Here is a 14,688-nt window from a genome sequence, read left to right as displayed (position 1 = left end):
CAAACTAGCTCTTATGGAGGTATAAGTAGATCCAAGCAACAAATAGCAGCAGCAGCACTACTAGAAGTAACTCACACTCTTAGAAATAAGGCTACTTACTAGAGTATCCTTCTCTCCTTGTTTGTACATGTCGGACGCAAATGTTATTCTGTAGAACTGCAGTGCCCAATGGACCTAAACATCTGCTCCAACAGCTGTGTCATCACCTTAGTCTAACTCAGGGAGAGGGTTAGTGGTCCAGCAGTTGTCAACAGACTGCAACTCCCATCATTCCTGATCAGGGGCCGGGGGTCTGGGGCTGAGTCGAGTTGGGAGTGCAACAAAATTTGGCCAGCCGCAGGTTCTTCAGCCCTGGTCTTAAGCAGCACTAGCAAACATTCTTGACAGAGGCCAGGAAAGCCCCTTCATTCAGGCACAACTTGACACACAGTCGAGCAGCAATTCCCACCGGCCATTTCCTCCCTTGGCTGTAAAATGTGGAAGCAACGATCTGGGGAGAGGCAGGCTGCGTCTCCTACTAGAGCACCCTGTTGCATTTCATCAGCCAAAGCTAATTATTTTAAACAACCACCACCTCCTGTTGGTGGATGGCAAAGCAACTTCAGCAAAGCGGCCGTCAATAGAATGTCACAAATGTCTGCTTTCCTGGGCAACCTCGTTCCCGCCCCCACCTTCTCCTCGCCGAACGTGAGAAGGCAACCAACGCGTGTCCACCCCTGACACAAATGCACCCATCCGAAACACACAAGGGACATTGCCGGGTGTCATTCTGAAGTCTATATGGTGACGATGGTCTGGTCTGGTGTTTCCATGGAAACGGGGAAGAAGGGAAGCTGGAGCAGAGCATGCTGCACGGAGAACAAGGGAGCCAACATGTAGCAGGAAGATGCTCGTTGCCTCCAGCTGCCCGGCCTCCCCCCGCCCCACACAATGAATGGAGATACGGGGTGTTGGGGGGGGGGGACGCGGGAGAGCAGGAGGAAAATCCCACTAATGCGAGCGAGCTCTTTCCACGGACACGGCCGGCTCCAAAGCACCCAAAACCCTTTCCCTGCTGAAACCTAAGCTTGCATCCACTGCAGACGCTTCTGCGCTCAGAAAGGACCAGGGCTGCCCCCCCTCCCCCTTCCCCAGAAGGAAGCAGCCAAGAAGAGTTGCCGGGACACATACCTGGCGCAAGGCAGTCCTCGGCATCGGCGCTGGGCGAGAGCAAAGGCGGGACACGATCGGCGAGGGGAAGGAAGGCAGGCTCCGCCCTCGGGGTGGGTCCCTTCGCAAAAGGAAAACAGGCTCCTTTGCTGACGCTCCTCTCAGTCACTTCCTTGCAAAGCGGCAGAAAGAGGGAGAGAGGAAAAAAGGAGGCTGCCCCGCCAAAGAGACACAGGCAGACCCCCCCCCCCCCCAATTACACACTTGGCTTTCAGCTGTTGCCGAAGCCAGTCTCCTTGGTGGAGCATCTTTTCCTTCCCCTCTGCTAAGACGCACGCACGTCTCTTGCAGAAAGAGCCTCGTGTCCTGCCCAGAGGAGCGTGGCCTCCAAATCAGATCATTATTCATTTAAATGAAACATGGCCCGTGAGTATTACAAACGGGGAAATGCCCCCCCCCCCCACTACTCATCACCTGGAAAGTTCATTAACAAAAGGAAACATTTAGAGTGCGACCTTTTCTCAGAATGACAAAACTCTGACTTCTAGGAAGCTAAAAGTGCTACCTGGTGTGTGGAAGGTTTTGGCTCTGGACACCAGATGCAGTCCAAAGCCCCAAGCCATTGTATGGTCACTTGGAAGTAAGTCCCGCTGTGTTCAGTAGAGCTCACACCCATAAATGTGTGCAAAAGATGGCCACATTAAAGGTAAAATCTTCAAGGGCCCCTGGTGGCTACACTATGAGGTGCCGTATGAGACTCCAGAGCCAATTAATATCTACATAAAGCTGCTGGGAATGGCCATTAGGAGTTTCAGGGCAAGGTGGCATCAGTCTGCTGATGACAGCTCTATTTATCTGTAACATCTGAATCAGGATAATAAAAATTATTTAAGACAAAACAAAACATCTGAATCAGGAGGGGCTGTGCATTGCAGTCGCTGGACCATTGCCTGGGCCTGGTGGTGAAATGGATGAGGAAAAGCAAGCTGAGCTTGAATCCTGGCAAGATGGAGGCACTGCAGGCGAGTACAGGACTGACCCAAGACATTTTGGCAGCTGAGGTGAACCACAAAATGCCCTCTTCCCTGGCCAGTGAAGAAGTGGTGAATGAAGAGCTACATCAGGAATAATGGGGGGAGAGTAAAGATCTATCTTAGGAACAAAGGTGGGAGAAGACCAGCATTGCCTCCTATTCACCAAGAGGCAGCCTTGGGGGAAGCTGTAGAGGAGGTGTCAGATCCTGCCTCCAAGAAGCATGCACCAGCACTGCAGGAGACAGTTGTGAAACTGCACCTAACTATATAGTAATATGTTTGCTTGTTTTTATTTGTCATGGTTGGCAAATGTTTTGTTTGTCTTGTGTGGGTATTTTGCTGTCACTCACAGGGCTATGAAACATGGACTAGCATATGCAGCAGTTCTTGTCAACATTGTCTGCAGTGTGGGGGGGGGCAATGCAGTGGGCCCAATCCACATACAGTGTCCTGGGTCCAGGAAATCCTGTTTGTATCCCTGGGTACACTCTGTTACACCAGATCTCCCTTCCCCACATGGCACAGGACCCATGGTACGGCTGAGAGCTGTCACAGATTCTAATAAAGGATACTCTAATTTAAAACTATGTAAGTAGCTTTATCTCCCATGGGGCCTATGAGCTTGACTACTCAGACAATTCCCTCTCCACCACATATCCCATGGTGCCAGGGAATAATCCAAAGTAATGACACACAGTTCTATTGCTGGAGCTGAATGTTCCAGTTTACTGCTCAAATTACGGAGGGGGGGGGGTTGTTGGCAGGGGCCAACCCTATTACATTTTGCAAATATTTTTTTAAAAAATGTCCAGTAGCAGCTTAGAGACCAACTAAGTTTGTTCTTCGTATGAGCTTTCATGTGCAAAGCCTCTCTTTCTAATCCTTTTAGAAGGGAATGTTTGAGTTAAACTTGGAGGGGGTGCCCCCATTTCTCCCACACCCAATAATTCAAGCCTGACCCTTGGTCTTGTAGTAACAGAAAGCGCAGAAAACCTCACCAAGTTTAAAAAAAGGGGGGAAAGTACCATAATAATCTGAGCCTTCTCAAGAGTAGTCAAGAGGAAAAGAGGTAATGTATGATGATGACCCGAGTATTGCTTCCGTATCATATAGGAAGCATGCATGTACCCATTTCACCATGCACTCACACAACAGGAAGCTGTGCCTGGCTATAGGTTCACATCTGTGGTATATGCTGCAAAAACTGGCACACACACTGAAATGTTATTTAATGACACATTGTACACACTTTCCCCTACAATGGGAGAGACAACTATCTGGAATATTGTGTCATATGAAGTACCCATTGGGTGACAAAACTCATTTTAAGCTTTCAAATGAAACAAAGCACACAGAATAAACTAATGAAAAACAGCAATAATGGGACAGCAAACTTAGGATGTAGTTGAGAGACAATGGCAGAGGAATGGCGGGGGGGGGTACAGTCCACCCTGGGTGTCATCACTGAGGGGGGTGACAAAATGACAAAAATATGAGTTTTTTAAAAAACTGGGCTCACAAAACTTTTTAGTTCTGTCAACAAACATAATGAAATGCGCTTGGCACTGGGTGCCACACTGCGTGGGCCAGCACTTACCATGGGGCCTGCAGCGTGCCTGAGCCACGCGTCTCTCCTGGGAGTGTGGTGGTGGCTTGGGTGCCTCCAGGCCTCATGCTGCCTGCAACAACAGCGTGGGACTTGTGTCTGCCCACCAGCTCTCCCTCAGCCACCCTACAGCTGAGGGGGAGGCAGCAAAGAGGCTCCACGCAGTGTGCCCTGCCCCCCGGCTGCAGGACACGCACCGCACCCAGCACCCAAACGGCTAGCTACACCGCTGTCAAGAGAGAGGAAGAAATAAAATGGGCAAGACTGATGGTTGAGCCTGGGTTCAGTTCAGCAGTACATGTATCTCAATCAAACTGCAAAGATGGAAGGGACACACCAATAGCCCTCTTTCTATATTATACTTTTCTTCACACATACACACTGTTAACACAACATACGTACCAAAATTGATTTTTACAACAAGTAGTCTAGCAGTTCAACATACAAATCAAGCTATATGGAAGAAGCCAGAAATACACAAGATAAATATGAAGAAAGACTTAGCTTTCAGCTTCACAATAATAAATTCAAAGCTCTTCTTCTAAAAGAAAAATTCAGCACCACTTCACTTTTCAACAGAACTCTATCAACCCACTTATAATAGTGAAACATGACAATCTTTTAACTTTTGATGGAGAGATCTTTGAGCACACCACTGTGAAACAATCCTGACACCACCTTTTGGTTTCAGCCAGTTGCAGTTTGGGAAAGAACTCAATTTGTGTCTTTCTGCTGCTAACGTTTGCCAAAGGCTTTCCCCAAAAACCCAGATATCCAATGATAACAGCACTCCAGGTTGAAAACCACACAGGCTATACTCACCCCATTCTTCCTATGGCTTCCACAGTTGGCCACTAACTCTAGGTAACAATTATTTCCTGCAAGACAGTCATGGTACTTCCACACTATACATTTACTGTGTGACCGCTGTGTGTTTACTCACGTTTTACAGAGCATATCATCGTGGAAACATTGCTCCTCCCCCCTTATGCTTTCCCTGTAGTTCTTCCCCTTTTTCTCAGACCTCAAAAGCTTTAGGGTTTACCATTTCTATCCCTCACCCACCTTTTGAATGGAAATGCAATCTCCTCCTCTCACAATATTACCCAGCATCATTCAGTAAAGCGGAAAATTGGAAGATCCAGGATGCACAAAATGAAGTTGTTGATTACACAACGCAGAGCTCATCTCTGGAATTTGACACAAGATGCAGTGATGGTCACAAACATGGATGGTTTTTTAAATGAATTAGACAAATTTGAGGAGGATAAGGCTATTAATGGCTTCTAGCCATGGGGGCTATGCACTGCCTCCAGTATCAGAGGCAGAAGGGTTCTGAATACAAGTCGTTGGGAGCGCAAGTAGGAAGCATGCTATCATATTCAAGTGCTGCTTGAAGGCTTCCCATGGGCATCTGGTTGGCTGCTGTGAGAACAGGATTCTGGAGTTCATTGGTCTTTGGCCTGATCAAGCAAGGCTCTTCTCATATTCTTCTTAAGAATTGGGACAACTGACAGGAGGAGTGGCCTAATGATGACATGGTTAATGAAGCCCTACCATTTCCTGTTTGCAGTGCCACACTGCAATGTTAATTCCTCTATTACATTTCAATTAGAGGTTGCCAGTTTTGAGGGGCTCCTCGTGGAAGCAGCAGCTGGGGAGCACTTCACAAGCTGTGTGTGGGCTTTACATCTTCCTTTGGCAATTGCTTTCCACCCCGCCGCACCACCCTGCTTCCCAGAAGAGGCCAGCATAGTAGAAAAGCAAATTCTCAACAACATTAAAGATCCTAATATGGAAGCATAAAAACTTAAGAGCAGCCCTCCTGGATCAGGCCAGGAACCCTTCTAGTTCAGCAGCCTGTTCTTACAGAGGCCAACCAGATGTCCAAGGTAAGCACACAAGCAGGATCCGAGCATTCTCCTTCCTGCAGTTTGTAGCACTAGTCAAATCCACTACTCAAGTCTCCATGTTATACCTCGGGTTAAATGTGCTTCAGGTTGAGCATTTTCAGGTTACGCTCTGTGGCGACCCGGAAGTAATGGAGTGCGTTACTTCCGGGTTTCGCTGCTTGCGCATGCCCAGATGCTCAAAATGACATCATGCACATGCGCGGAAGCGGTGAATCGCGACCCATGCAGACACGGTTAGCGTTCGCTCCAGGATGCGAACGGGGCTCCGGAACGGATCCCATTCACATCCAGAGGTACCACTGTATATACGTGCAGCAGGGTGCCCTTAAGTACAAACAAGAATGAATGAAGCTTTGTACTTTCTGAAGGTCATGGCAGAACTCCACCTGATCACATTCTGCACTTTGCTTTTTATCTATAAATTAACCGTATCTCACTCCTTCCTAAAGCTCTGCAGTGACAACAGCAGGATATGCCATAAAATTTGCAATACTTGTGCTATGTCCTTAAATGCCTTATTTCATAGTGCAATCCTGTGCATGCCTACTCAAAAGTAAGTCCCACTGGGTTCACTGGGACTAACTCCCAGGCATGTGGGTATAGGATTGCATCCTCCATTCCCCATATTGTGGCTGAAGAATCACTGAATACAAGTGACCTTCATTTTTCTTGCCTAGAAGGCGGGTTGATTCAGAAAGACATCACTAGACACTCAATATTTACAATGACCCAGGGATAAATTCACCTGCGGATATGACAGCTTGCTTTAAAAGCTTCCTCAAAGATATAGTCACCTGCATAATGACCCATTTATACTTTCTGGACTTGTGGGGTTGTGTTCTTAGCTGCTTCTGGCAGTCTTTCCCGAACATCTGCCAGAAATACTTCATTTAATAAGAGAAAGTGTAAAATATTTGCTCCCTTAGTATCTAGATAGAACTGTTGGATGCCACATTGTGACAGTTAACACAGGATTTATAAAGGGAAATATTAAGGTTGAACAGAACATTTATGAATATTTCTTTTCATTTCCCTCTACATATCCCTGGAAAACACCCGTGTGACAGAGATTTTCTTGTACAACATAGCAGCAACAGCAGAAGTGATAAAACTGAAAATCTCATTGGGTCATGCAGTTAGCAAATCCTTATAAGCATTGTTGAAATTTCTGGAAATTTGGAAGTCATTTGTGTGGTTGGGACTGGAATGGTGGTTTTCAATTTAAGACAAGGGGTTAAGACAATAGAGCTGAAGGGGTTAAGACAATAGAGCTGGATTCCTAGAATAAGCTATGTCACACACCCTCTTGTCCTATGAGAGAGAAGTGAAGTCTTCTGACCAAGACAGACATGCCAAAGCAAGCACCAGGCTTGGGGCATGTGTTTGAAGCTATCTTTCTATATTTCCCTCCCCACAAAGGCACACTCCTCCATTGTCTCCCAAGACAGACAGATGCCAACAACCCTATCTGCCCGCGGACTGTCTTGCCAGAGTGGTGCATGCTTTAGTTATCTCTCGCTTGGATTACTGCAATGCGCTCTATGTGGGGCTACCTTTGAAGGTGACCTGGAAACTACAACTAATCCAGAATGTGGCAGCTAGACTGGTGCCTGGGAGTGGCCGCCAAGACCACATATCACCGGTCTCGAAAGATTTACATTGGCTCCCAGTATGTTTCCGAGCACAATTCAAAGTGTTGGTGCTGATCTTTAAAGCCCTAAATGGCCTCGGTCCTGTATACCTGAAGGAGCATCTCCACCCCCATCGTTCTGCCCGGACACTGAGGTCCAGCGCCGAGGGCCTTCTGGCGGTTCCCTCACTGCAAGAAGCCAAGTTACAGGGAACCAGGCAGAGGGCCTTCTTGGTAGTGGCACCCGCTTTGTGGAACGCCCTCTCACCAGATGCCAAAGAGAAGAACTACAAGACTTTTAGAAGACATCTGAAGGCAGCCCTCTTCAGGGAAGCTTTTAATGTTTAACAGACCGCCCAGAGTGGCTGGGGAAACCCAGCCAGATGGGCAGGGTAGAAAAATTATTATTATGACTATTATTATTATTATTATTATTATCATTATTAAACCCAAGAGTATTCTGCTTGCGTTCTCCTTGCTGCTGCTTGGATAAATGCATGAATCTGACCCTCGAAACATTTTGTACGTAAAGAATTTTAAATTTACTTAACAGTAAGTGGTCCGTTCATTGCGAGAGGACTAGAAAGAGAGGAGCACTGTTTGCTAGCAGACTAAATGGGATAAAAGGGTCTGAAACCTATATTTCTAACACTGTACTGCTGCCTAACATTTGTGAGTTTAAACTCTGCTACTGAACACTCTTTCCTGCTGGAGAGTGGGTTTAGTCCTGTATTTTGAATCCAGGCACTCTGACTATTCTTTTGTTATCTACCTCACACACATGGGTCACAGGGATTCATATTTTTTCCATAACAAATGTGTACAATTTAGTACATTTATGAATCACGTTTACCCAGAAAACCTACTCTGCTAAGCAGAGCTTATTCCCAGGTAAATGCACATAGGATTGCAGTCCCGAAAGCATAAATGCCTTAGTATGAAAGTTCTTTTAGTTCTGTAGCAGTGAGTGTGACACAATCCTTTGAGGGGAGAGGTGAAAAGCTCAACTGCAAAGCAGAAGGGGCCAGATCAAAAGGGCAGATGATGGAAGAGACTTGCCTTCTTGTATCTCCAAAGAAACCAGAACGATCAAAACTCACCAGAAGGTGGCAAGCAGCAATTCAGAATGTGTAAGTGTGTGCGTGTGAAGGCCCCACTCATGATGGCAGAAAAATGCATCTGGAACCAAGTGTTTTATATGTCTACCATAGACACAGGAATTGCCATTCTCCAATATTCTAAAATTGCCTTACATAAAGATCTGTGTGCTACATATCTTCAGCAGAATATTGTCTTAAAAAACCAGCCTCACTAATTCCCCATGATTCCAATAGAAAAACAGGAAATTTGGGGCATTTTCTTTTTTGCTTATAGGTCACAAGGAGGGAAGATCCAGAAAGAGCTGTAGCTAAGACAAGCATGTAGAATGTTATTTGTAGCTTCTAATAGAGTTCCACCACCACTAATAGCACCTTAAACTCATACCCTGCCAATGATTTGTGCCCCTGATATATTCCAGGCACAGGGGCTTCCATGCTTTGTATTGAAGGGTAGAGGAGAGCTACAAAGGCTGGTAAAAGTCACCGTGAATCAAGAAGTGGAATGATGTGGGAAGAACAACAGAGTAGGCAGTGGTTCAGCACATGGAGTTCAAGAAAGCAGGTCTGGGGCCATGAAAGAAGGAAATGCACAGCCAAAGGAAACATAAAAGTCTGAGAGCTGTAGGCCACAGGATTGCTATGTCATAACAAGGATATTTTAGCTAGCTGTGTCTCCTACTATCACTCCAGCATTGTGACCTGGTAAATCTAAGGGCCAAAAGGGAGAGGTGTAGAGACCCCAAGTTTTACAAATTGAACATTTAAACACTTTTTCATACAGGAGACTTCTTCTCTTCTATTTAACTCTCCTGTTCCAAAATAATTCCACCAGAAAAAGTCGGCGTTGTCTCAGGAAGTATCTGCTTCTCTCTAACTTGGCATTATTGCGTTTTATAATAGCAATGTGTTGGTGGAACTCTTTTCCACAAATCAAAGGATGCTCCCTGGATTTCTTAGGGGAATGTTTCAGATGATGTCATTCACAGAGTGTCCTGCACCTCTACACACATTGAAGACAGCCTGATCCAAAAGCCTCAGAAGAAATTAAGAACAGAATGCAAAGTGTAGGTTTACACAACCTGTTAATTTGTACATTAAAAAGATTGAAGTTGTTTCATCTAACAGTTCCTGGAAAAACAACTAATGTCAGCCCTTGTTCAAGCTGTATGTTTCAAACAGATTCTGTCTTGAACATTGGAGGCGGAGAGAATATAAAAGAAGAATGGAGTTGCCACAAGATTTCACTAAATTACTTTGAATGTGCTCCAGTAAACTATCACAAGTCCACTCAGTACAGTAACAATAAAGAATACTGTAAACTTCACCATTCCCATATGTAATCTCTATTTAAATGATGTTCAGGACAAAAACTAACACCCTTCATAAGACCAGGAACTCAAAAACATGTTTAGCTTGTACAGGGGAGAAAGATACACTTACACTACACCCCATTGCAAATATGAAGTTTGGTGAGCCTCAGAGAAAAGGCTTGTGGGTGTCCAATTGCCAGTTTTTGTTGTCAAGTTATTGAAGTATTTAAGGTCATATTTAATGTCCATCACCCACAATCCTGACCCAAACAACAGCCAGTCCCTGCACTATCCACTTTATGTGACTGGTGAAAAGGTTTCTCTTCTATGAAAGCTCACACAACAATAGGTATGTAGCTTTAAACTATAGGACACTTTTGTTACTTTCATTTATTCCTTTAACTATTCGTAATCAGTACTTTTCATAAAATGTATCGGGGTGCCTTACAATTTTTTAAAAATACAATAAAATCAGTTTATAAATAGCCGTAAAACATAATTAAAACATCAATAAAACTTCAGTAGGTACTGGCTGGTTAAAAATTCAGATTGTGAGGGTCTGTCTAAACACTACAGTTTTCTGAAATAGTTTAATTCCTAGCCCTCAATTTACTATGAGCAAAGATTTCCAATGCAACCCCAGTATGTACACAACTTCAGGAACCAAAATAAATTCATTGAAACCCATAATACTGTATTTTAAAATCCCATAATCTTAATTCCATTTTGCAAGGAAGTAGGGAATGTAAGAGCTCCGACTCAATTCTGGAAGTATGAGGGTCACAGATCAGCTTGCTAGATGAAATGTAAGTAGCCATGAAAAGTACCTGCATGCAAAACAGTAATTATGCCTCGCTTGCAACACAGATTCATCACATTGACATTGTGGCTAGAGTCTGGATTACATTGATTATATCTTTATGCATACCCCACCTTTTTCCCTGATGGGACTCAAAGTGACTTGGAGATAAAAATAAGAACTGCTAAAAACAAAGAAAAAACAATCATTAAAAAAGAATTAAACATTGATAAATATATATATATATATATATATATATATATATATATACACACACACAAAATCTATTAAACCCATACCAGTAATTACAACCAGCCCTTTCATTAAAAGCAGTCCATTCCTAAAAGCCTGTTGAAACAAGAAGGTCTTCACCTGCTGGCAGAAGGACAAGGAGGGAGCCAGTCTAGTTTCTCTAGGGAAGGGGTACCAAAGTTTGGGAGTAGCCACCAACAAGGCTCTCTCCTGCATCCAAGTGTGCCTGTGAGGGTGGGAGGACTGAGTGAAGGGCCTCCTTCTATTCCATCCCCTCAGAAAACCTTTAGCCAGGTTCCTATGTTTGATACTCACCAAGGTCAGAGCCATAGCTCAGTAGAGCACCAGCTTTAGGTGTAGAAGGTCCCCCACTGAATCTCCTGCATCTCCAGGGAGAATTGTGAAAGACCTCTGCCTTTAACCCTGGCGACCCATTGTCCATCAGTGTGGACCAGCCTCCCTCTACCAGGAGTCCTCCGACTCCCATCAGCCCCAGCCATTATAAACAGTGGTCAAGGATGAGAGGGGTTGGAATGGAGTCCAACAACATCTGGAGAGCCACGTGTTCTTCTGGCCATGTTTAGCTATGGTTTAGCATTACAAATGAGCTAGCAAACTTCTGGCTTGCATGCTGCCCCTCCATTCTAGATGAATCTTAGTGTGAGAGTTTTCTTTTACTCCCTTTTTTCTCATCCTGAGAGCCCCAAATGTCTCTAGAGTGCTCCTTTTGCCTGCCTCTGGGGAAGCCAGCCCCTAGTCCTTACTGCCTTAATTCCCTATGGCTTCCCTTGCTGTACCTTGTATGAAGAGCCTGGCAATCTGCCACGCCAGCAGCTCCTTTGCAGATTACAGCTTCACTCTGCTCACTGCCTCTCCATTCCATTTTCTTCCTCCCACTTACACAGCAACGCTGTCTCCACTGCACAAGCCCCTTTCACTCAGTTTGCTGTATCACCTGCACATTCATATCCTTTCCTCCACTCATGAATACACACATCTTTGCTCACATTCTTCCATGACGTTTTTCTATTACTCTCCCAAACTCACCCACTTGCTCACTCCATGTCTCTTTCATGTGTCTTGGTCATATGATCGTCTGTGTAGACTCCCCTTCATTTCCTGCCTGGGACTCTCCTCTCTCGTGTTAACAGCTGCTGCTTTATGCCTCATGTTTTGTTGCCCCACCAGTGTTTATATTCACCCTCATCTTAGGACTCCTCCCCTCCACCACTGCCCTGCATAAGTTGCAGGGCTTCAAATACAGTTTAACATTGCATTCAAAACCCTAAACTGTGGTTAACAAAAACAAATCAGATTCATAAACTAACCAAAACAGCTTGTCTCGGTTTCAGTAAAATCACAAACAGTGGTTAATCTAAAACAGAATAAGCTTCCAAGCTCCTTGTAACCATGCCAAAGACAGAAAGGGAGTGCACTACCCAGCTTATTGCAACTCATTCTCATATGTTAAACTATGGTTTAGTGCTACATGCAAACAGGGTAAAAATGTATTCCAACCAAGGCCAGTGCTGGCATGCATCACACTGAATAGACTTGCTTCAGGTGGCACTGGGGCAGGGGTAGAAGATAAAGGCAAGGCTTGGTTGGTGTCTGAATGGTGCAGCAATACCTCTGTGGGTGGGGGGCTGCGGTACCATTTGGACTCCAGGAAGCAAAATGTTTTTGGACTAGCACCAATTCCATTTCACTACCCCAGATGCATACACAAGCCTTGAGGGCATTGTGGCCTTCTCCCTGAACTGCAGACATCGAGTGGTGGGGAGGGTGGAAATGTAATATCCACTAAGCTTTCCTGTATAAGTCAAATAGGACAAAGATCTATCCCAGAACACTAAGATTGTTTCCATGGTTGCTTCCTGCACTTCCTGGTTTAACATCAAAGCAGCGCTGAACAAAAGCTACAGGAAGTATTGCTTTTAACAAACAAATACAGAGCAGATTGCATTACCAACTCAGCAGCTATTCTGTCTACAGTTCAACCAGCCCACAACCAGCATATTCTGAAGGTGCAGTACTTTGAGAAATGCAGAGATTATTTGAGGCATGCAGTTGCCCTCCCTAAAAGTAAACACCTGTGCAGCTGTGACCTGAAAGTTGCCATTAAGTAAAATTCTCTAGTCAGTTAAGGCAGCATAGCCAAACTTCAGCTAGAGTACAGCCTGGCTCTTTGCAGTTGGTCACAGCTGCCCACTGAAGTTAATGGGCTAATAACTATGAGGGGCTTCTGCATAGGATGCTATGCATGTTCCATTAACTACACTGATTTAAATTAAGATGCATTGCATCCCTGGAGTTCAAAAACCTCTGAAGTTCAAAAGGAGCCACAAAGGGCAGCTTGAATAACCCTATGGCAGCTGCTCTGTTTCGCTCCTTTAAACCTTGGGAATAATTTCACAGAAAGAACCCAAGAATGTTAAGGTCCTAAACTAAAGGAACAGGAATTTTACTCATTCTTAAGTTTAGACAATCCTTATTATCACATGATGCATTATGTTATCTTGCCACCAATACCAGTAATCAATAACAGTTCACACAAAAACACAAAGTTTTGCAACAAAAATACCCTAGAACAGGCATGTCCAAGCAGCAGATTGTGATCTACAGGTAGATCCCTGGCTGATCCTGGTAGATCGCGGGACCTTTATTGATCGTGGGATTAAATAAAGTTTACCAAATGTTAACAAATAAAAGCTGAAGAACTCTGGGCAATCCTAAAGCTCAACAAATCTGGGCAATCCACCCACCCCATGCACCCTCCTTCTCCATCCAATGACAATGGGTAGATCACTGTAGGTTTCTTTTTATACGGGGAGTAGACCACAGTCTCTAGGGAGCTGGAGGTGCCTGCCCTAGAAGCAGCACTAGCAAACGTTCTTGACAGTGGCAGGAAAAACTCCTCCATTCTGGGACAACTTGACACAGGCAAGCAGCAATTCCCACCCTTGGCTCTAAAATGCTGAATCCACAATTACAGATCTAGGGAGAGACAGGCTGCGTCTCCTACTAGAGCACCCTGTTGCATTTCATCAGCCAAAGCTAATTATTTTAAACAACCACCACCTCCTGTTGGTGGATGGCAAAGCAACTTCAGCAAAGCGGCCGTCAATAGAATGTCACAAATGTCTGGTTTCCTGAGCAACCTCGTTCCCTCCCCGACCTTCTCCTCGCCGAACGTGAGAAGGCAACCAACGCGTGTCCACCCCTGACACAAACGCACCCATCCAAAACACACAAGGGACATTGCCGGGTGTCATTCTGAAGTCTATATGGTGACGATGGTCTGGTCTGGTGTTTCCATGGAAACGGGGAAGAAGGGAAGCTGGAGCGGAGCATGCTGCACGGAGAACAAGGGAGCCAACATGCATGTAGCAGGAAGATGCTCGTTGCCTCCAGCTGCCCGGCCTCCCCCCGCCCCACACAATGAATGGAGATACGGACGCGAGAGAGCAGGAGGAAAATCCCACTAATGCGAGCGAGCTCTTCCGCGGACACGGCCGGCTCCAAAGCACCCAAAACTCTCTCCCTGCTGAGACCTAAGCTTGCATCCACTGGAGAAGCTTCTGCGCTCAGAAAGGACCAGGGCTGCCCCCCCTCCCCCTTCCCCAGAAGGAAGCAGCGAAGAAGAGTTGCCGGGACACATACCTGGCGCAAGGCAGTCCTCAGTCACTTCCTTGCAAAGCGGCAGAAAGAGGGAGAGAGGGAAAAAGGGGGCTGCTTCCCGCCAAAGGGGGCTGCCCCGCCAAAGAGACACAGGCAGACCCCCCCCCCAAATACACACTTGGCTTTCAGCTGTTGCAGAAGCCAGTCTCCTTGGTGGAGCATCTTTTCCTTCCTCTCTGCTAAGACGCACACGGCTCTTACAGAAAGAGCCTCG

The 14,688-nt window shown here is 45.5% G+C and overlaps 1 protein-coding gene across 12 annotated transcripts in view; it reads right to left on the bottom strand.

Moving 5' to 3' along the window:
- The window catches only part of AGPAT4 (1-acylglycerol-3-phosphate O-acyltransferase 4), a 66,831-nt gene that overhangs the window by 42,193 nt on the left and 9,950 nt on the right, over nucleotides 1–14,688 (bottom strand). Inside the window, exon 1 of one of the 12 annotated variants that reach the window (XM_079971920.1) lies at nucleotides 1,171–1,248. The exons of 10 other annotated variants lie outside the window; for them this stretch is intronic. The gene's annotated coding sequence lies outside the window, so the exon portion shown is untranslated. Of the gene's footprint in view, nucleotides 1–1,170; nucleotides 1,249–14,688 lie in introns of those variants that run through there. One more of the 12 variants, XM_079971915.1, reaches the window with a different exon arrangement.

This window comes from Podarcis cretensis, assembly GCF_951804945.1.
Source record: "Podarcis cretensis genome assembly, chromosome: 3".
NCBI lineage: Eukaryota > Metazoa > Chordata > Lepidosauria > Squamata > Lacertidae > Podarcis > Podarcis cretensis.
This window is presented reverse-complemented; position numbering and strand designations above follow the sequence as displayed.